The 22904-nt window shown below is 46.1% G+C and overlaps 1 protein-coding gene across 1 annotated transcript in view; it reads right to left on the bottom strand.

Annotated features, from left to right (window-relative positions):
• Positions 1–22904, bottom strand: part of SEMA6B (semaphorin 6B) — a 195836-nt gene that overhangs the window by 144726 nt on the left and 28206 nt on the right. The window contains exon 4 of the mRNA XM_089535647.1: positions 11512–11755. The gene's annotated coding sequence lies outside the window, so the exon portion shown is untranslated. The remainder of the gene's footprint in view (positions 1–11511; positions 11756–22904) is intronic.

Below are 22904 nucleotides of genomic sequence, written 5' to 3'. Positions count from 1 at the left end.
CTCAAATCTGTCACCTGTGGCCTCGGTGAGACATTTTTCCGACTGGGTGGCCGATTCTTCCTCTGCGCCACCTTCTCCGTGTGTTCGGTGCACCGGGGTCCCACCTCTTTCATTCAGAGGAGCATGTGGCCCAAGTCAAGCGGAGAGACTCATTACTGAGCGAGATCGGGAGCGCTGCGTCGCCAGAGGCACCCATCTGTTCACGTCACAGCAGAGCAGGCGGGAATTTTTTTCTAACACCCGAGCCACTTGGATGCCATCCTTGGCTGGGATCCGGAATGCTTTATTCATTTTGCCATTTAAGTGGAAGAAAGGGAGGAAAGAAAATTGCTATGGTGCCTTTGCGCATATCCGGAGAGAATTTGCACTATGTCCAGGCTTACAGTGACTCTACTCTTGGTTTGACTTCAGACATTAAAGGAGCTTTCCATGAGCAGCTTTTTCTTCCCCTCATTTTCTTTTTATTTTCAACTATCAGTAATTTCTATCCACCTCTACAGCAATCTCTCTTTTCTCTGACTGCTTTCTGCGCTTGCAAGGTTTGTCCTCTGTTCTGGGGATGCTTCCAAAGTTTCCTATCAAAGGAAGCAACCAGTAATTTTAGCAATTATCTTCCCGTGGTGAGAAAGCCTTTGAAAACCACACAGTTCTTGAAGCATATCTGTGGGACGTTGGCTGCTGCCGCATTGAGAAATGAATGCCGTTTGTCATTGCGTTAACTGCCATGGCTCCATCCTATGGGATCCTAGGATTTGGAGTTTGTTGTGGCACCAGAGCTCTCTGACAGAGAAGGCTAAAGCGCTCCCAAAACTACAAATCCCAGAACTCCCTAGCATGCAAGCATGGTAGTTAAAGTGGTGTCAAACTGTATTCATTCTACAGCCTTGCTTTTTCCAAGCTAAACATATCCAAGCTTGGTTTCCAGATTCTCCAGAATTGCATGTGGATTTGACATATCTGTACAAAATATGTTTACATGCAAAAATCCAGAGCAATTTTACATTTAAAAGCAGTGGTTTCAGGAACAAGGCCTTTCTGGGTGCAAAAAACTAGCTAGGAAACCCATTTTCCATTCCTAGAGTGGACCACAATCTGATTCAGTTTAGGGACTTTTTATCATCTTTAGGCCCTTCAAAGCATTCCCACCATCTACTAAACGGGCGACCCAGTCAAAAAAATTGTGCCCAACCGTCATAAACTAGATTCCCGTTCCATTGCTATGGCGCTGAATGGGTTAATCGACAGCTTATTACTGTGTCACCCAGATGGAACCCATTCCTCCGGGGATGGAGATTTAAATACAAAGTTTGCCAATCTCTCAAGCCGTAATGAATACCTAATTCGCCCATTTTGTCATCGGCACAACGAGAGCGCGCCGTTTCCCTTCCCATTAATGGCTCTTATGAATTTGAATGGGCAATTTTCTTCCCAGAGCAGCGGGAGGGAAGGATGAGGAAAGGTATAGTGCCGCTCTCTTCTGCTTTGGTCAGATCTCACTAGGAAAATTGTGTCCAATTTTGGGGACCACAATTCAGGAAGGATGTGCACAAGCCGGAGCGCGTCCAGAGGAGGGCAACCAAAATGGTGGAAGGTCTAGAAACCACCAAACCCTTAGGGACCTGGGGATGTTTAGCCTGGAAAAGAGAAGGTTAAGAGGTGATATGGTAGCACCGTTTAAATATTTGAAGGGAGGTCAGATTGAGGATGGAGCAAACTTGTTTTCTTCTGCTCCAGAGGCCAGGACCCAGAGCAATGGATTCAAACTATAGGAAAAGAGATTCCACCTAAACATCAGGAAGAACGTCTTGACTGTAAGAATGCAACAGTGGAAGATGCTGCCTCAGAGAATGGTGAAGTCTCCTTCTTTGGAGGTTTTTAAACAGAGGTCGGATTGCCATCTGTCAGGGTTGTATTGATTGTGTCTTGGGGTTGGACTGAATGACCCTTGGGGTTTCTTCCAACTCTAGGATTCTACTATTAATATTGGCTTTTAAAGCTGCTTTTGACTCATGTTTACCTTTTGATATACTAAGGCTCCTAGATCCCAGGTCAAGACAAACATGATTTAGATTAGAAGTAGATAAACTTGACCCCAGACTCCATTTTTGTGCTTCTTGAAGCCCTCCACTCCTCAATTTTGATGCAGTTTCAGGCTACGTGTGGATTACAACCACTCACAAAGCTTCCCAGAGCATCAAAATGTGCCAATCCAAAGCATGATGGAGCTGTGCCTGGCCGCTCTTCTCTCTCTCTCTCAGATGATGGGACTCATTGGAAAGGAGTGAAGTGGAAGGCAGTAGAAAAAGGAGACTACACTAGAGATGGATTGACCCCATCAAGGATGCCATGGCTGCCCTGAGTTTGCAAGACCTAAGTATGCCAGTTCACGACCAGGTATCTTGGAGGTCTCCCCTTCATAAGGCGATGATAAGTCAAAGTCATCTGGACTCCATATGACAACCGCAATATCTCTGCTCATCCGAGTCTCCGCACTTGGTAAAAGAAATGATCTTCTTGTATTCCTCCGGCACCTACAAGACAGAAAAGGGAACTCGAGCTTTGGAAAGCGAGCGAAAGATAATGGGAAACAAAGAAGTGAACAAAACAGATCGCCTCTTGCATTGCAGTGCACATGAGTGTGCCTAGGAGCGCCTCTTTGGCTGCTTTGACAGGTTGCATGGTCTCCTTTGCACAGAAGCCTGGTGGAACGGTTTCCTCAAACGCACGCGCACACACACACACCTTATCAAGTAATGCAAAGTCCTTAGGAGACGCAGCATCTGTCTCCCTCTACCATCACCTCCCCGCTCCTGCGACATCTGTTCTTCTTTCCTGAATTAAAATTCACAAGATCCACTCACCCGGGGCTGCCCTATCAACAATTCTGAGCAGGCCTTTTTTTTTCTCTCTCTCCCCCTTTCTTTCCAGACGAGTGACTTTATCTGACAAGAAGATATGGATTTAGCCCTGCAAAAGGAGCAGCTAAGTTCAGGGAGATGGTGACCTTCTTGACCTGCAAGCAGCCAGCAGAGAGGAGTTATTCGCACTGGGAATGGAGCTGGAGAGACTCCACCTCGAGGCAAGGGACTGCTTTGAATGTGGCCGGCAGGAGATGAAAATAAGCAGTGTCCCCTAACTCAAGGTGGATCTACACCGGGCAGAATATTTTGGGAGCAGCCTGAAGTATTTTGGCTCCAAGGCGAACCCTAATTCCCTCCATTACACGGAGCAATGCTGGACAGCTATCTACACATTCATCCCTCTTTGTCACCCACTGCTGCAAGTCACTTCCTCTGAAAACGAGGCACTCAGCCAGGGAGCGAGGCACCCACCCTGAAAACGAGGCACCTAACTCTGAAAATGAGGCACCTAACCTGAAAACAAGGTACCCACCCTGAAAACAAGACATCCACCCCCAAAACAAGGCACCCACCCTGAAAATGAGGCACCTAACTCTGAAAACGAGGCACCTAACCTGAAAACAAGGTACCCACCCTGGAAACAAGACACCCACCCCAAAAACAAGGCCATATTTTCAGGTACCCACCCTGAAAATGAGGCATTCACTATGAATATGAGGCACCCACTCCGAAAATGAAGCACCTTACTCTGAAAACAAGTCACCTAAACAGAAAACAAAGTACCCAGTATGAAAATGAGACATCCACCCAGGAAACAAGGCACCCACAATGAAAACGAGGCACTCACTCTGAAAATGAGGCACCCACCCTGAAAATGAGGCACCTACTCTGAAAACAAGGCACCTAACCTGAAATGAGGCATCCAGCCTGAAAAGGAGGCACCCACTCAGAAAGCAAGGCATTCACCCTGAAAATTAGGTACCCACTCTGAAAACGAGGCACCCACCCTCAATCACATGGAAAGGCACCTTGTTGTGATCTCAGAGAAGATCAATTCACTTTTCTGCTGGTGGGCAACACAGCAGGACACTGTGTAAACAGCCACCTGGTGTTGCTCCAGAGTGCTCCAGATTTTCTAGGAAGATCCAGGGTCAATGGTGGCTTTTTAAAAAGTGAATTAAAGGAGGGATGGCCTGGATTCACTACATAACTGCTCTTCTCATGTAACGGTAGTCCACAGTCAAATTGGGCCTTTGGCTTTGTGTCATGAAGACAGGGCTATGCGAGGGCAGGTGGAAACTGGTTTAAATGACCAGTGTAGACATGCCCTCCATCATCTTAAATAAGGCTGATTAGGCCTGGGTTGGATCTACCTGGAGAAATCTAACTTTGCCATAGTTATCCATGCCCTTATGAAATCCAGGCTAGACCACTGTGATATGGTCTACATGGAGCAGTCCTTGAAGGTGGTGGGACAATTGATGCTTTTATTATTATTTTATTTTGTTTGTTTGTTTATTTACAGTGGGCCCTTCACATTCACTAGAATTGGAATTGGGATGCAGGACCTCCGTGAAACTGGAAAACCTGCAAACAATAATCTAAAAAAACACATTTTTTAAAACCTCAAGGGACACTTAGGAATCTCTAGGTCATCCAGTGCATCTTTATGGTCAACATCCAGAAAGTGACCCTAGAATCACACTGTCTAGAGGAACGTTTTCTCTAGAAACCTCTAGGTCCTCCAGTGTGACTTTAGGACCAACTTCCGGCAGATTCGCACAGGAGGACCTAGAGAGAACATATTAATCAAATCCATGAATAATCAGATCCGCAAAAGTCAAAGCCGCAAGTGCAGAGGGCTGACTGTATATGCCACCTTTCTCTCAGAACGAGATCCAAAGAGGCTCACAGAAAGAAATCATTGTAGACCAAAATCTACAATGCAGTTTTAAAACCAGTCACAATTAATACAACATAAAATGATTTTGAAAACATGCAAAAGTTAAAATAATATCCTCTCCGAACATATCTTGCCAAGAAAACCCCTGTAATAGGTTTTCCTTTGATGGGACACAACATAGAGATTTGCAATACCTATCCAAATGACACAGGCTGGATAGAAAGAGAAGTTTGTACATCCCTTTGCATTGTGCCACCTGGATGCAGGGAAGGCCAGAGTTACTCCTTTCTGCCTTCGCTATATCTTTGACAACTCCCGCCCCACTCTATCGCAGCCTATGATCAAATGGCTTTTTGCTGTCTCTTGTTCATCAAAGATTTATCGGATGAACCGTACGGCCAGGGAACCCAGCCTTGCCTCCCCTGGCTCCATTTCGTCTCAGATGCGATAAGGCCAGGCGTTTGCTTTCTCATCCTTTTTCGCTCCTTGCTAGCCAGCAAGCTGGCTGGTTTTAGCGTGGTTCCACCGATGACTGTGATTCCATGCTTGAGTTCACAGGCGCACACTGAGAGAGAAATAAAGCATTAATACATACCTCCGCTACCCAGCATAACGGCTCCACTCAGCCTTTGAGATTGGTAAAGAACCTTGCCTCTTTCCCCCCCCTGCTCTTGCTCTGGAAGGCATTTCAGGTCTTTTGACTGTCTCTTGGATATCTGGCGTCCTTGGATAAACTGTGCATTTTTGTGTTGTGTTGGACAGGTGTTGCTTGAATGTATCACACTCCCCCTACATTTCACAGATGAAAACAAGGATATGTGTGGACAAGAACAAATCTGACCGAGAAAGCCCTTTAGGGTTGCCGTACATCAGAAAAGAATTGACGTCACACAACCACCACCACAACAACCGACACAGCAAGGGGTAATTTGTATTAATAAGCCCTGCGGCAGTGGTTCTGGATCTTTGGTCCTCCATTTGTTTTGGAAGTCAGATCCCAGAAGCCCCCAGCCAACTTGTCAGGAATGAGAGGAGATGAATTCCAAAACATCTGGAAGACCAAAGGTTGGGAACCACAGCCCTAGGAGATGGCTTGGCATTAAAATGATGGTCTACAAAATGCCTCAATGCTCCATCTCCCTGCATCTTTGGTGGGCAACCAGGAAGAAACAGTTGGTTTTTTGGTGGGAAGGAGATGGTTCGATGATAGGTTTGCCTTAGGGTCACCATAAGTTGGAAACGACTTAAAGGCACACAACAACAACCAACAACAATAGTTCCATCATCCAATGCAACTACAAAGATGGAGCTTGGCCACTGTATATTGGTGGAGTTTATTGGGGGGGTAACCTATTTCAAAGATCCACTGCTGCTTCGGGAGGCTTTTGGCCGAGGACGTTCAAATCTCATTTTAGCCTGTAAATTGGTGGTCTGGGGAAGGTGGAGAATCTGAGGGCCACAGAACAGCCTTGAGATGACTTGTGGCCTTGTGGTTTGATCACTGGACTCTGACTTTGGAGACTAGGATTCGAATACCCACTCAGCCATGGAAACTTACTGGGTGACCTTGGGCAAATGTAGGGTTGCCAAAAGTTGGAAGTGACTTGAAGGCCCACAACAACAAGAGATAAATACCATCCTTTTCCTCCTCCATTGTCAGTCTTCTCAGCTCTCCATCTCCCGCGATGACCAGGTCTCCTATGCAACTCCGCTACCACCGGGCTCCCTCCGACTCGCTTGACTAATGCCAGTAAACTCCGCTCCCTAATAGCGTGTGGCTTCCTACCAAGTCCGGGCAGATGACCTACACTTCCATAGAGTTACTTAGCTCAGTGAAGTAAGTAATAACATTAGCCGCAGTGAGCTCATTTGGCGAGCGCGGGTGCTTGGTCTCTCTCCTTCCCCCTCCCCGGTTCTTACGGTGCCATTAATTACCACCCGGGGGACGGCCATGAACTTTTATGCCCTTTTTTAATGTTGCCAGGGATGATTTTTCTGTCTGTAGCACTCAGGCGTCCTTGCTGGTTTTACTGTCCCATTGATGTGCCAGCTGGAAATGAAGAAGAAGGACAGAGGAATGGCATAAATGAGGAGCTGCGGGGAGACGGAGTTGGTTGGAAGATACACTCTTCCCCAGTTAAAGAAGGGGTGCTTCGGATATCACTGCATTTTCCTCTCTCCGGTTTCCTTTCTGGACTAGAATGTATTCTATTTTTTTTCCTGTTTTCTTTCCTGGGCGATGGTACAGAGGGCATGCTTACCAAATCTGCAGATGACATTAAATTAGGAGGGGTTCCTAATAGTTTCACTTATTTACATCTGGAAAAAATGTGTTCTCTCTAGCATTTCTATGTCCTCCTGTGCAATTCTGTGGCCCAAACATACCAAGAATCATGCTGGAGGACCTAAAAATGTGTACACAATTGTTCTCTCTAGGCATTTCTATGCCTTTCTAGTCAATTCTACTATGCTTCTATGGTCAACTTCCAGCCCAAGCATATCACAGAATTGCACTGGAGGACCTAGCAATGCCCAGAGAAGTGTTCTCTCTAGGCATTTCTAAGTCCTCTAGTATGATTCTATGGTTCAACATCTGGCCCAAACAAACCCTATAATCATGCTGGAAGACCTAAAAACACCTAGAGAAGTGTTCTCTCTAGGCATTTCTAGGTCTTCCAGTACTATTCTATGGTCACCCTCTGGCCCAAGCATACTATAGTGTAGGATCTAAGTGCCCAGAGAAATGTTCTCTAGAGATATCTCAGTCCTCCAGTGTAATTGTATGGTTCAACTTTCTGGCCCAAGTGTACCATGTTTCATGCTGGAGGATCTAGAAATGCCTAGAGAAGCATTTCTAGGTCCTTTAGAATGTTTCTATGGTATGCATGGCCCTAAGTTGTTTGCCTCATTGGCAATAACAGGGATTCTTATTATCTGTGGTTTCAGGTATCCATGAGGCATCTTGGAACATAACCCCCAGGGATACAGGGGTCATATTGTATTTCATGCTTCTAGGCTTCTCATAGGGGCATCGGGTTGGCTGCTATAGAGGCAGGGCAGAATCCTGCATGTGACTTATGCCAGCATGAATGCTTTTAAAATCAAATCCATTCCAGATGATTGGAAAACCCACTCCTCTAGTCTTGGAGCTATCCAAGGTGCCGAACAAAGGAATAGTTTTGAAGGAGCTACCCAGAGTGCCAAAACTACACTTGTCCCTCCCTATTCGCTAGGGTTAGGGGCACAAGACCCCCGTGAATATGGGGGAAAAGCACAAATAACAAAAACACCACACTGTTTACCTGAGATTACACCTCTCCAGGAATCTCTAGGTCCTCCAGTGCAACTCTGTGGTCAACATCCAACAGACACTGACCATAGAACTGGGCTGGAGGAACTACAAATGCCTAGTAGGGTATTCTCTCTAGGAATCTCTAGGTCTTTCAGTGCAACTTTTAGTTAAAGTTGACCACAGAGTTGCACTGGGGGGCCTAGATATTCCTAGAGAGAACATGTTAATCAAATCCGTGAATAATCAAAGCCGCAAATATGGAGGGATGAGTATATTTCAGGGAGACGTTTCTCCACCTAGGACAGTTTGCTAAAAGTCAGAGCAGATGCACCACTCCGCTGACAGCCTGGGATCCATCACTTTAATACATGAGAAAGCAGATTGATTCAGAGTATGGCCATCTGTAAGGGGCATGAAGGCCCCGGGAGGGCATTATTTCAAAAGGGATAGATGCTACACAATGAGATTAACCCCTCACACACACATTTGTACCTCCACCTAGGTTCACACAAACACACACACGCATTCACACCATGATTAGGAAGGTTCATTAGGGTGCAGAGAAGCTTCCGGCGCTCAAGAGTTCATTAAAAGAAATGGGCCATTAATGGAGGAGGAAGCAATTTGGGGAGAGGGAGAGAGCAAGCATAGGTCTATAATGGAGAGGTTCATGACTTCCCTCCGGCTTGGCATCTCCCATATGTGAAAAGGGGAGGAGGGAAGGATGAGAAAGGATGTATTCTCAGGGTGAGCTATTTTTAACCTTAAGGACTAGAAGCTTGAAAGCAGAGCCCAGGAAAAAGGATCCAATAGGGAAAAGTGCAGCATGTGGAAAGGAAGAGAGGGCTTAAGCGGGAAGAGAGTGAAGCTGGAAGCAAAGCAACCAGAAGAAGAAACAAGTCCGGGTTTTATATTGCCTATCTATCTATCTATCTATCTATCTATCTATCTATCTATCATCTATCTATAGCACTCCTGGCCACCACACTGAGCATCCAGTGTCAGGGCTAAATCCAGAAGTACATAGCAACTCCATGGTCAACCTCTGATGGAAGCATGTCACAAATTGCACTGGAGGACCTAAGAAAAATGCCTAGAGAGAATATGTATTTATATAGTACAGGTTCACTTAGATATGCCAGGGGGAAAAAGTTTTCTCTAGGCATTTTCTGGATGCTCAAGTGCGATTTTATGGTATATTTGCTCCAGAGGTTGACCCTAAAGTGGAGGACCTTGAACGTGCCTAGAGAAGTGTTCCCCCTAGGATTCTCTGGATCTTCCAGCATGACTCTATGGTTAACTTCCAACGAAAGCATACTATAGAACCACAATGTAGAAGAGGCCTACAGAGAACCCCCTTTGTTGCATTTGTTCATTTCAGGTAAGAGAAGTAGCATTACACATTGAAGTACCAGATTATACATGAAAATCATATTATGCAAAGCTTCCCAGGATGGATCCCTCTCATAATGCATGGTCCTAGACCCCTGTGAATATGGAAAAACTGCAAATAACAAAACCCTCATGTTTTTACCCGAGAGGACACCTCTCTAGGAATCTCTAGGTCCTCCAGGTCAACTCCGTGGTCAACGTCCGACAGACACTGACCATAGAACTGGGCTGGAGGAGCTCCAAAGGCCTAGGAGAGTGTTCTCTCTAGGAATCGCTAGGTCTTTCAGTGCAACATTTAGTTAAAGATGAGCATAGAGTTGCCCTGGAGGACCTAGAGATTCCTAGAGAGAACATATTAATCAAATTCGTGAATAATCAAAGCCGCAAATATGGAGGGATGTGTTTAGAAAGAAGGAGGATGCCAACGGCTAAAGAACAGAACAGTACTTAACTGATAGTGGGGAGATGTGCCATTGCTCCATCAAGCCCGGGTTTCTTTCTTTCTTTCCTTTTTTTTTCTTGTAGGATACCTGCAAAATGGTGGAGATGGAAGCTGAAGATGGTGCAATCCATGCCCTTATCTCCCCGTTCTCCCCCTACCGCACCAGCTGTTGGAAAATTTACAACACACACTTCATAAACCTAAGTGTTTCTCAGACAGCTGTTGGTAAACATTGCAAATTGCTCTGTCTCGTCCTCCTCGGTACAGAGCCGGCTCGTGCGCAGAGCTCACTTCCGCTCCCCTGTGAAGAAACTCTTAACTAGAAGCTTCCCTCCAAGAGGAATACATCCCTTTGTCCACAGATCTATAAAACATTTTCTCAGCTCAAAAAAGGCCAGGGTTTTTGGAGAGCAAAAAAGGAGCACCCGCCTTCCCTCCTTACGCACTTCTGCGCAACCATCTTTTTGCTTTAGTGACTTTCTGAACAGCTTGAAATCAGAATGCATCGCATTATGGGTAGGACCTAGGAGTGCATCTACACTGTAGAAACACAGTTTGATACCGCTTTAAGGGCCATGGTTCCATCCTACAGAATCCTGGGATTTGTAGTTTATGGAGGCAGCATCACTTTTGGACAGAAAAGGCTAAACACCTTGTAAAACTACAGACCCCAGGATTTCATAGGATGGCGCGACAGCACTTCCACATACAACATACAAATCCATGCAACATATTCTGTGCAGCATTACTGCCTTGCTATAAACAAATCCATGCAACATATTCTGTGCAGAATTACTGCCTCGCAGCATACAAATGCATAAAATTCTGTGCAGAATCATTGCCTTTGCAGCATACCAACATATATAACGCATTCTGTACGGAACTGTAATTGACTTTCAGAATATAAAGCCGTATAACAAAGTCTGCAAAGAATAACAGCCTTGTGACACACAAACATATACAACAGATTCTGAGCAAATACACAATACATGCTGAACCTTGTAACAGATATTTTGTGCATGAAAGAGAGCCTTTCATGTCGCGTGGAATTAGGAGAGTTGTTGTTGCTTGCCTTCAAGTTGTTTCTGAATTATGGCGACCATAAGGCCATGCCATTGGGTTTGCTTGGCGAAATTTGTTCAGAGGGGGTTTGCGTTTGCCGCTTTCTGCAGCTGAGAGAGTGTGACTTTCCCATGGTCACTCAAGGGGTTTCCAAGGCTGTGCGAGGTTTTGAACCCAGTTGATAATATAAATATATGCAAGATATTCTCTGCAGAAGAATTGCCTTGCAACATACAAAGAGAAGATTGTATAGAAGTTTCTGGTGTATTTTTCATCCACGGCAGAGAGAATACTATGGAATTTGTTTAATTTTTTTTTACCTTGTATATGAAGAAGAGAGAAGCGGAGCTTTATACCCCTGTTGTAATCTCGATCCCCTTGTGCTATCCGTGAAGGCCAGGTAAATAAAAGCCGTTGGCACATTCAACTTCACATAAGTAAGCATCGAGGATGAAACAACATTAACTTGGGGACAGCAGCAGGAGAGAAAGAATGGAAAGCAAACACTCCGGTTTCTTTACTGAGCGTGAAAACCTGCTAAGAACAATCAAACACTCACACTTTGCAACAAAGATATATCTGGTGGTACATCTCTCCATCTGCTCAGGCAACTGGTGCGGTCACGTTGACCCATGCGCCAAACAAAGCGTCTCCCCAAAGCGCTTCAAGATGGAGTGCGAAGATCTGGAGAGCCGATGGCCAAAAATGAAACTTGAAGGGAAATGTTTCCAAACTAATTCTCCAAGGATTGGGTCTGATCATTGCAAATCCTGAGTTTTTTTCTGTCCAGGACACTCTCGATGCTGCATATAAGAAAAAAGAAACTTGTGGAAGGAGGAGAAGGAAGGAGGAGTTTTTGGCAAGCACTACAGATCCAACGCAATCCTGAAAAACAGAGAGAAATAGCTGTGTGTTTGTTTTAAAATGAAAATATTATTCTTTTCTACTTTTTTTTAAACACCATCCCATCTTATCAAATTTTCATTTGGACCATATGGAACTATATACAGTTAAATACATCCAGACTGTTCATATGATATTGTAAATTTAAAGGTGTAATTTTAACATGCTAGTTGCTTAAGCCACAACTATTCCCATTATTCAGCAATATATGGCAGTGCATAGGATTAGCTTACACTTTGTAAACCGCATAGTACACCGGTAAGCGGTATAGAAATGTACTTGCTATTGCTCTGTTGTAAATTTAAAGGTGTAATTTTAACATGCTAGTTGTTTCCGTCACAACTATTCCCGCAACATTGAGTAACCTATGTCAATTACGATTTGCGGGTAACATGAGTACCAAAACATGACTAAGGATTCTGTATGGTGAAAGAGTTCTTATACCTTAGAGCAAACATAGATCAAAATGGGGACTGCCACCAAGAAATGAGAAGAAGATTAGGATTGGGAAGGGCAGCTGTGAAAGAACTAAAGAGCAAAGATACACAACTGAGCATGAAAGTTAGAAGCGTAAAAGCAACTGTAGTCCCCATTATCATGTACAGATGTGAGAGCTAGACAACACGAAAACAGATAGAGAGAGAATAAATGCATTTGAGATGTGGTGCTGGAGAAGAGTGCTGAGGATATCATGGATGGCCAAAAAACCAATAAATGGGTCCTTGAACAGATCAAACCTGAAATCTCCCTGGAAGCCAAGATGATCAACCTCAGGCTGTTGTACTTTGGAGGTGGAGATTAACAGATGGAAGACAGGAGCAAAACTCGTCCTTATCCCATCCGTGACAGAGATTGCGCGAAAGACACTCATACATTTGCACTGACGCTGTCATTAAACTGTCAGTGTAGTGGAATTGCATTAATGTGTTCTTTCGTTAATGCAAAATGAAGGGCAAGGACAGGACAATTCCAGGATCTGACAGGACAATGACAGGATCAGCACAATGTCATGCGAAAGTCTTTCATGCAATCGCAGTCAATCACAGTTTAATGACAGGACACGTGTATGAAAATCTTCTCACAATCATGTTATAAGAATGGGGAAAGTATGGCCCAAGGATGTTCCGTCCCCCGTCTGATAATCTCCCATGTCATGAGAAGGCATAGATCACTTGAAAAGACAGTAATGCTAGGAAAGGTGGAAGGAAGAAGAAACATTGTAGGATCGCATGCTAGATGGATGGAATCTATTAAGGAGGTCATGGGTATGAAGTGGCAAGAACTAAGAAGAATAGTGGAAGACAGGGAATCTTGAAGATGTCTCATCCAAATCTTGGAGGTATCTCATCCGAATCTTGTGGTATCTCATCCGAATCTTGGAGATGTTTCATCCCCAGGACCGCCATGAGTCGAGATCAACTCGAGAGTGGTTAACAACAAATAGTGTGGTATGGGAGAAAGTCAATGGGGTGCGGGTGATGCAATCGGTTACTTCACTGGGTGGTGCCAACTCTAATAATACCACTGTGAAAACCCCAGCCTTAGTACTGTAATATATCCCCCCGCCCCCAGATTCTGCACTCGCTTTCTCTCCCCAATGAAGCAGTGTGCAAAATGTGCCTCTGAACCTTTCTGTAGTGTCAGGATCTTTGCACATGTGCACACGTGTCCTGCCTTGGAACAAAGAAGAGGTAATGAAATAACAGGGCTGGGAGCGAGTGGGCGAGAAGACAAGGCCACGCTTGAAGCCCAGATCAGCCCGGCTTTAATTATTAAGGAAGGCGAGTTGAGGGGCACCTCTGTCCGGCGGATCATCTGCCAAAGTGACAAGTGAGCTGAAGTCATGATAAGAAACTCACCGTTTGGGATTCTTCTGCCTCCCACTCTCTCCCCCTCCACCGCCGTCCCCTTCCAAGGAATGGACCGTAATTGGAGTGACAGGCTGGAAAATCAGTCTGAATGAATGAGGTCACCTGCATTATAAATAATTCATCAAACACACGGGGCAAGACAGAGTCCCCCTGTCCCCCTGTGAGCCTCTCAGCGGGGGGTTAAAGGGGGGGGAATGGAGATGAGAGGAAGGAAGGAAGGAAGGAAGGAAGGAAGGAAGGAAGGAGAGAGGGAGGGAAGGAAGGAAGGAAGATAGATTGATGGAAAGATGAATGGGTAGCAATTAAACTGATCTTTCTTTCTTTCTTTCTTTCTTTCTTAAAAGGAGATTTGTGGCACTTCTAACAATTTTTATACGAGGGGAGAAATGGCTGACCTTCTTCTTGGGACTTGATTGTTGTTTTGTGCAAGGAGCCCAGGGAAACCTGCTCTGAGCAAACCTTGCCAAGAAAACCCCATGATAGGTTTGCCTTGGGGACGCCACAAGTCGGAAATAACTTGAAGGCACACAGCAACAACAACAATACAAAAGAACACTCTTCCAAGCTACAGTGACCAAATTATGCTCAGATTTGGGAAACGGGTGGTTGAGCCGAGAACTTTTTGGCACCTTCCGTACAACAACCTCAGTTTGACCATCTTGGCTCCTCATGGGAAACCAGGCCTGATGGACCCATTCCTTTGTCTCAGTACCCCCTCCCTATACTACAAACCCCAGGATTCCCTAGGATGCAGCCATGACAGTTGAAGGGGAAATCACAGAGCCATAATTGTGTAGTGTGAACAGACCCCCACCCCACCCCAGCTTGCTTTTTCTCTCCCTGTCATTTGATCCACTGCTAAAGAAGTGAATGGGATTTTGAAGGAAATTGGAGACGAACACGGAACAATTGCACACCGGGTCTTTTCCCAATTATTTTTGGAAAAAGAGAGCGCGAAAGGGAGGGAAAGAAAGGAGAAGGAGCACACTCTTCTCTTTAATCTCCAGCTCGGAGCCGCATCCAGCTGCTAGAAGCAGTAATGAAGCTCTTAACAACGCCCACTGGGACCCCGGTTTGGCCATTCCAGATGTCTCTGTTGCAGAACCAAGCCGACGGTGTGCTGTGTTGGCATCTGCCGCCTGCCAGCTTGCAGAAACTCTGACCGCTACCAGCCCTTTGGACCTGACCCCTCTTCCCATATCTTCCATGCAGCTCAGAGGTGGGGAGGTCTGGGATGCACAGGTAGCATGCGGCGCATCTGTTGTTGCTGCGTGCCTCCGATTCATGTCCGACTTATGGAAACCCTAAAGTGAACCTCCCTTTCCTCGCCAAGGTTGCTTCAGAGGAGGTTTGCCATGGCCTTCCCCTGAGGCTGAGAGCGTGCAACTTGCCTAAGGTCACCCAATGGGTTTCCATGGCCAACGAAAGATTCCAACCCTGGTTTCCAGAGCCATAGTCCAACTCTCAAACCACTATACACTTAGCAGCACCTGAAATCTATCTTACACAGGGAAGGCTGATAGTCACACAGGCCTGTCCCTCCAATCCTTTGCTGCCACCGCCATCTGCTCCATGAAGCCACTGCCTCATCTTGTCTGATATCAGAGTCCTGCCACCCTGAAAGTGGAACAGATGGCAAGGTGTACCTGAGATGTTCTTTGGAAATGCCGAACACGCTCCCTTCCTCCCTTCCCTGTCCTTATTTTTTTATTTCTCTCTCTCTCGCGTGTGTGCGTTCTGTATTTATCTTTTAGCATTGGGCGAAAGGAATTAGGTAGGAGCCTCATTATGGCTTGGAAAGCGAAGGCGGTGCAAGGAATCACGGGAGATCAGGAGCTGACCATTATCAGAGAATACCAAGCCTGGCCAGGCTGTCAAGATTATTCAATGCCTTGGGGCTGCCGAGGTTTCTGAGCACTCTGGAGACGCGGTTAATGTCAATACCAAATGGGGAGAAGGGAAGGCAGGAGAGAAGGGAAGAAGCCATCAAGAAGCTGGAATTAATGCAGCCTTGAGCAGAAAAGAGAACTGATGGATTGAGGATGGAGAGTTGGCTCAAGGGTTTGGGGTTGTTGTTTCGGCAAAAATGTCCCTCTAACAGGCCTTCTGCTCCATAGGCAGACCCCCAATAAAACCATGGGACAAGTGGTGACTTCCATGAGAATGAATGGGAAGGTGAACCCATTCTGGGCTTTAGTATGAACTCTAAAGGAGCTATCAAAGCTGCTGCACTTGGTGTAACCTCTTAAAATTGCTCATCATCATCATCATCATCATCATCATCATCATAGTCAGCCCTCCTTATCCACGGATTCCTTATCCAGGAAAAATGATATTATTTCTTACCCGCCTGTCACAATTTACTAACAGGGTTTTGTTGCATTTCGGCAACGTAGTGGATTTGAAGGATTGTGACATCAAATTCACCAATAATATGAAGATCTCAGCCACTGGAGTACTCTTGCCCTTGCCCGCTTGGATGCCTGTCGTCACAATTCACTAACAGGGTTTTGTTGCATTTCTGCATTGTAGTTATGGATCCATAAAACTGTGACGTCGAATCTCCACCAAAAATATGCGCACATATGAGCCATCATTGGCTGCAGCACAAGCTGCGCATGGGAGCACTCTTGCCAGTGCCTCCTTGGATGCCATCGTCACAATCCACTATTAGGGTTTCATCGCATTCCTGCAATGTAGTTATGGATCTGTAAGACTGTGTTGATTGAATCTCCACCAATAATAAGCAGATCTCAGCCATCATTGGCGACAGCACAAGCTGCGCATGGGAGCACTCTTGCCAGTGCCTGCTTGGATGGCCATCATCACTATTCACTAAAAGGGTTTCATTGCATTTCTGCAACACAGTTATGGATCTGTAAGACTGTGATATTTAATCTCCGCCAATAATAAGCAGATCTCAGCCATCATCGGCCACGGCACAAGCTACACTTCGTGCCCGCCACCACCCAGGCCTGGCAAACATTGCTCAGCTTTGCCTGCGCAACTTGCTTCTCCGATCATAAAAATGGTAATCGGACCCCTCATTAGCAGGAGCCAGGGATCGAACCGTGCACATCCCAGGTCGATTGCTAGGCTCAAGCCGCACAACCCGAGCATGTTCTTCCTCCTTCTCTGCCCTGGGGGTGGGAAATAAAAAGAAATTCATCTCCCTCACCTCCTTGACTGGAGCGTGCCGACAGACACAAATTAACTGTGCAGCTTTTCCCTGGGCCTCTCTCGGCTCACGCTTGCTGCCTGTCATCCACCAGCCGCCTCTGGGCAAAATTGATCAGCAGCAGCTACCAATTGCTTCTCGGATTTGTGTTTGAGAGAGCAGCAGCAGGAGTGTGTTTGTGAGTGTGTGTGTGTGAGAGAGAGAAAGAGATCCGCTCTGGGTTTTAGACCGAAATTTAAAGAGGTTACACCAAGCGCTGAACCTACTTTGGAAGGAATGGGTTCAGACTCAAACCTGGAACGAAGTGCTACCCCACTGACATGGAAGATACATGCTTCCAGGCTTGGTGAGCTTCTCGTTGGCCTCCGAGTTGGATTTTCATCATCAGATTCAAGCCTTGGAAAAAAGAACATCAGACAATACAGGCTTTTTGGCCTGATCCATCATGGATAAGGAGATCTGTTGCATTTGTAAATAGATGCTTCCTTGCAAAGAGGCAGTCTATCTCAGTCAGACCAGGAAATCCTGGGAACAAAAGAGCACCAGAGAAGTCTTGTGCTTCCCTTGCTGCTTCAGAGGCTGGGACATGGAGCAATGGATTCAAGCTACAAGAAAAGAGTCCACCTAAACATTAGGAACACCTTCCTGATGGAAAAAACTGTTCAACAGTGGAAGACGTTGCCTCAGAGAGAGGAAGACTCTCCTTCTTTGGAGGTTTTTAAAGAGAGTCTGGAGGGCCATCTGTCACAGGGAGGGCTTGGATGGTGTCTTCCTGCATGGCAGAATGGGTTGGATAGGATGGCCCCTTGCACTCCCTTTCGACTCTAGGGTTCTATGATTCTATGATAAACACTTTCCAGGACAGTGCTCTCACCCTGAGATTCCTCCTTGCTCTTGAGGGCTGGAGAAAAGGAGCCAAGCCCTGAGATGTTTAGACTTCCTACTTGGCAGTGTCTCTTTCACACACATTTTCCAAGACAGTGCTCTCAAGCTGAGATTCCCCCTCACCCTTGAGGCTTGGGAAAGAGAAGCCAGGCCCCGAGAAGTGAGATTCCCTACTTCTCTCACACACATTTTTCAAGGCAGAGCTCTCATCTTGAGATTCCTCCTTGCCCCTGAGATCTGAGATTCCTTACATGGCAAGACGGCACTCTCACCCTGAGTCTCCTTCTTGCCCCGGATGCTCACGGAAGAGAAGCCAGGCCCTGAGATCTGAGATTCCCAACTTGGCAGCTACCTGACAGTGCTGACCCACAGAGCTGGTCCCGAGCGACCAAGCTGCGGGTTTTGGCAGGTGGATTTTTCTTCTGGCGGCGCATCGGCTGCCAGCCCCAATCTTGTCATTCGCTTTGCGCACTCACACACACCGCCCGGTCCCCATTGCCGGTTTGTTGCTGTTGTTGTTAACTTGAACTGTGACAATGTTTTATTCTCTTGATCTTGACGGGGAAGTCGGGAGGCAGGGGAGCGTCTCCAGGGAGAATCGGCGGCAGCCCCCGCCGGCGGCAGCTTTAATTAGGCATGTGAAATTCCCTCTGACAACAGTGACACTAACCAAACTCAGCACAGGAAAAGATTCCAGTGGGTTTGAGGAGGAAAGGGAGAAGGAGGCAGCGCTGAGAAAGAGAGATACAAAATTGCTCTCTTAGGGAGCTGAGGAAATGAGGCAAAAGGCTGCAAAGTTAGGGAAAGAGAGGAGCTTCAGAGGATGCCAGCAAGGCTAAACTCTTCCATCTAGGGGTAGCTTGTGCACCCTGTCCTAAATCCATTGCCACCTTGTGCCAGGCACGACGTCACTCTGCTTGAGATGGGCCTGAGTTCCAAATTTTTGCCTTCTCTACTGGCTTGTGAGGGGATTTGAGGAGATGCAACCCAAAATGGAGACATTTGCAAACTCTGGTTCAACCCAGGAACTGTAGAACCATCCAAGCAAGCTTTCCTGATGTGTAAGATTCCTGCTGCCCAGGCCTCCCATGTCAGAGGGGCAGGGAATCCACTCTGGGTTTTTATTAGAGATCCTTCCATGGTGCTGAAAGCAGTTTGTAGATAGGACTGAGCACATCTCATAGCTCCTGTGAAATCTGAAATACAGTAGACCCTTGGTATCCGCTGGGGTTTGGTTCCAGGAACCCCTACGGATAGCAAAATCTGTGGATGTTCAAGTCCCCTTAAATACAATGGATAGTAAAATGGTGCCCCTTATATTAAATGGCAAAACCAAGCTTTGCTTTTTGGAATGTATAGATTTTCAAGCCATAGAGGCTTGAATCCATGGGAGGGGGGACTGTGAATATGGAGGGCTAACTGAAGACAGCAACAGCCAGAAGTCCTGGCCAGCATAGGTCAAGTTCAGGAATACTGGGAATTGCAATTCAATGCTGTCTGGAAGATCATATAATTTCCATTCCTGTTCTAGACAGTACTAAGCTAGATAGACCAAGAGTTGTCTCAGAGTAAGGCAGCTTCTTATATTCCAAATCATGAGGAGTAGGATTTTATTTCAATTTGAAGGGTGGAAATCTCTTTCTTCAGAACCATGAGGACTAGAATCATCCTTCATTTTGAAAGACAGATTTCTCTTTCTCTAGAACCCTGAGGACTAGAAACTCATCTCATTTTGAAGGGTGATCTCAGTGGAAGAGGACCTACTTCCCACGTCCAAAGATCATCACGGCAAGTGGAACGTGTCCAGAGGAGGGCAACCCAGATGGCCAACAATCTGGAAACCAAGCCTTATGAGGAACGATGTAGGGAGCTGGGTTATGTTTAGCTTGAAGAAAGACTGACAAGTGACATGATCGTCATCTTTAAATATCTGAAGGCATCTCACGTGGAAAGTTGGAGCCAGCTTGTTCTCTGCTGATCCAGAAACTAGGTCACGAACCAAATGGATTCAAACTGCAAGAAAAGAGATGCCACCTAAAGTTTAGGAAGAACACATTGATGGGAAGAGTGATGGATCCGTTGAGCAGACTAGCTCAGAAAGTAGGGAGAGCCTTTAAACCAAGGTTAGATGGCCTCCTTTGGGGTTGCTTTAGCAATGGATACCAAGATGGCAGGGCAGGCACCTGCAGGAGCATAGAAGTGTAGGGTCCAGATCAATGAAAGTCATAGTGCCATCCTCTTCCACTTTAGTCAGACCTCACCTGGAACACTGTGTCAAGTTTTGGGCACCACAATTCAAGAAGGATCTGGACAAGCTGGAGCGCATCAAGGAGGGCAACCAATATGGGGAAAGGTCTGGAAGCCACCAAGCTGGGTAGGTTTAGCCTGGAGAACAGAAAGTTAATAGTCATGTTTAAATATCTGAAGGGATGTCATCTTGTGGATGGAGCAAACTTGTTTCCTGGTGCTCCAGAGATGAAGCAATGGATGCAAGTTACAGGAGAAGAGATTCCACTTCAGCATTAGGAAGAACCTCCTGAGGTTAAGAGATGTTCCACTATGGAAGTGGGCGAACCTCACTCTCTCAGCCTCGGAAGAAGGCAAGGGCAAACCTTCTCTGAACAAATCTTGTCAAGAAAACCCCACAATGGTTTCACCTGAGGGCTGCCATAAGTAGGAAACAGCTTGATGCAAAAGCAACAGATTTCAATGTTTTTTTGTCTTCATTCTTGTCTGCAAGTCATCTTGCTCCCAATCCTGGGGAAAAGGAAGAATACAGTCGCCTCTTTGAAATCGCAGGGGATCTGTTCAGGACCCTTCCACGAGTTCAAAATCTCACGCATATACAAGCCCATAGGCTTGTATGGGGTGCATGCATGTGGGGTGTGAGCCACGTGGTTGCCCCTCTGCAGATTTCCAAGTCTTCGCATTTCAAGTCCATGGATTTCGAGGGGCAGCTGTATATATAAAGTATGCACGGACTGATCCTTGATCCAATGGAGATCCAATGGAGATCCATTTCTCTGGCCATGTTCAAGATGGGCCAATACTATTTTGCAACCAGCAGCATCAGCTGGCAGAGACAAACCTAGGTGTCTGGTTAAATTTGCAATAACATCTTTTATTGCGGAGGTTTTTGTCGCCGTTCCCCCGGACAGCGATCGCGAAAGGGAAGAGATAAAAGGCCTACAAGCCTTCCGCCAAGTGCAGCCAGGGATAAGGGGGATTAAAGAGACCTGGCAGTTTTCCTTCACTAATTAACAAAGCCGCTTAATTAAGGATTTTCGGGTTGGGCGCAGCCACAGCAATCCCTGATGCCACCATCGCTAACCAACATGATAGCTTTGTTTTCGTTTCCTTGGGATTCCGCTATCAGCTGTGAAACCATTTCCAGTGGAAGAAGGTTCCCCAGGTGATCACCGCATCCGACAAAGCAAAAGTTTTTCATCCGCTGTTTAGTTTTGGCAAAATGGCTACCCTTTCACCGAAGAATCACAAGATTTGTTAACATTTTCCCACCTTCGCCACTTTAAAGCATCCTGCAAATAAAGCGAAAATGGTGAGTAACTGCGTGAATGATGATCACGTGCAATTGTGCAAATAAGTGATATCGGAAATGCGTTGTCGCTGAAGTCCCGAAAATAAAAAGATGGCAATTAAATGCTTCTTTCTGACCACTTTGATGGCGGGTTTTATGCGATGTTGTGTGAAATCTTTTTCGTGTAATTACGCGATTCTTCCAGGATATTCACAGGATAAACTCCCGATCTCCTTCGTGTGATAAACTAGTATGATAGGTTCACCTTAGGCTTGTCAAAAGATGGAATTGACTTGAAGGAACACAACAGATAAATCCACCAAACTCCACTGCATAAATCCAACAGTTGATGTCTGGCTACTTCCAATATTTGTTTGTCATCAGCCATGGAAATGCACTGGTGAGTTTGGGCAAGCCACACAATCTCAGCCCCAGAAAACCCCATGACAGACTTGCCTTATGGTCTCCATAAGTCATAAATGACCCGAAGGCACACAACAACAGCAACATGTTGCCAGGCAGACCACTTTGGGCCATTATGGGGCTCCCTAACCATCAAACAAAGCTGTAGGCTGATCTGGAAGATTCATTTCTCCATGTGGCCTTTAGGCAGTGCCATGTTCTTCTATCCCTTGCTGGGCCCTGAATTCTTGAAATGCTTCAAGCAGAGGGACCTTTGGCCAGAAAAGGTGAGAGGAATTGCAAAAGAACCCTAACAAGACTGCTGAGGGAAGGAAACAAAGGTAGCATCAAGATTTATGCTGTCTATAAGAGCCTGGAGAAGACTTCATGTTGTCTCTTGGGAGAGAAATCTGCTCGCAAGGAGCACCACCGATTTATTAACAACCTGAGAAGTGCCAGCTTTGCAAGCTGGTGGCTCACATATTAATGCAGCAGTGAATCAACTCCAGGTTTTGAATTTGTTTGAAGGCCAATCTCCAGGGTGCTGAACACAGTTGGGGGGAATGGAGTTCAGGACTTGGAGAACACCTTTATAACCTTCATTTAAAAACCTAGCATGAATTCATGGGAGCTACTACCAGCCTCCACTTTCTCCCTGGGTTAAAAACATATTAAATCCACCCACACCTCACCCTTTTCTCATTCTCTGTCTGTTCTTTCTTGCTTGCTCTTTTTCTTTCTCCTTCCTCTCCATTCCCAATGCTCATCCAGCGCTCCCTCCCCCCCCCCCCTTTTAACCAGGCGGCGACAGGCTTCTGGGAATGATGCCCACATCTCCTGTTGCAACATTAAGCTTTCCCTTGCGCTGCTCTTAAATCGGGCTGATGAAGTGTGTCGACACGGGTGGGTATCCATCATGCCGCTGGACACATGGTGCAACATTTCCTGGGGATACCAATGCAAACAGAGTGTGAGTTATTGCACCAAAAATATACGGTTTGGAGAAGGTGTGTGTTTAGAGAAGCGAACGTGCCTACTCACCCCAATCCCGCTCCCATTACAGAACCATAGAGTTGGAAGAGATCCCAGGGCCATCCAATCAATCCAACCCTCTTCTGCCATGCTTTGCCACAATTGAAGAAGGATGTGGACAAGCTGGCGCGTGTCCGAGGCGG

The sequence above is a fragment of the Sceloporus occidentalis genome, unplaced genomic scaffold (genome assembly GCF_023333645.1).
Source record: "Sceloporus occidentalis isolate IW3139 unplaced genomic scaffold, rSceOcc1.0.p SCAF_8, whole genome shotgun sequence".
In the NCBI taxonomy this organism is placed as follows: Eukaryota; Metazoa; Chordata; class Lepidosauria; order Squamata; family Phrynosomatidae; genus Sceloporus; species Sceloporus occidentalis.
This window is presented reverse-complemented; position numbering and strand designations above follow the sequence as displayed.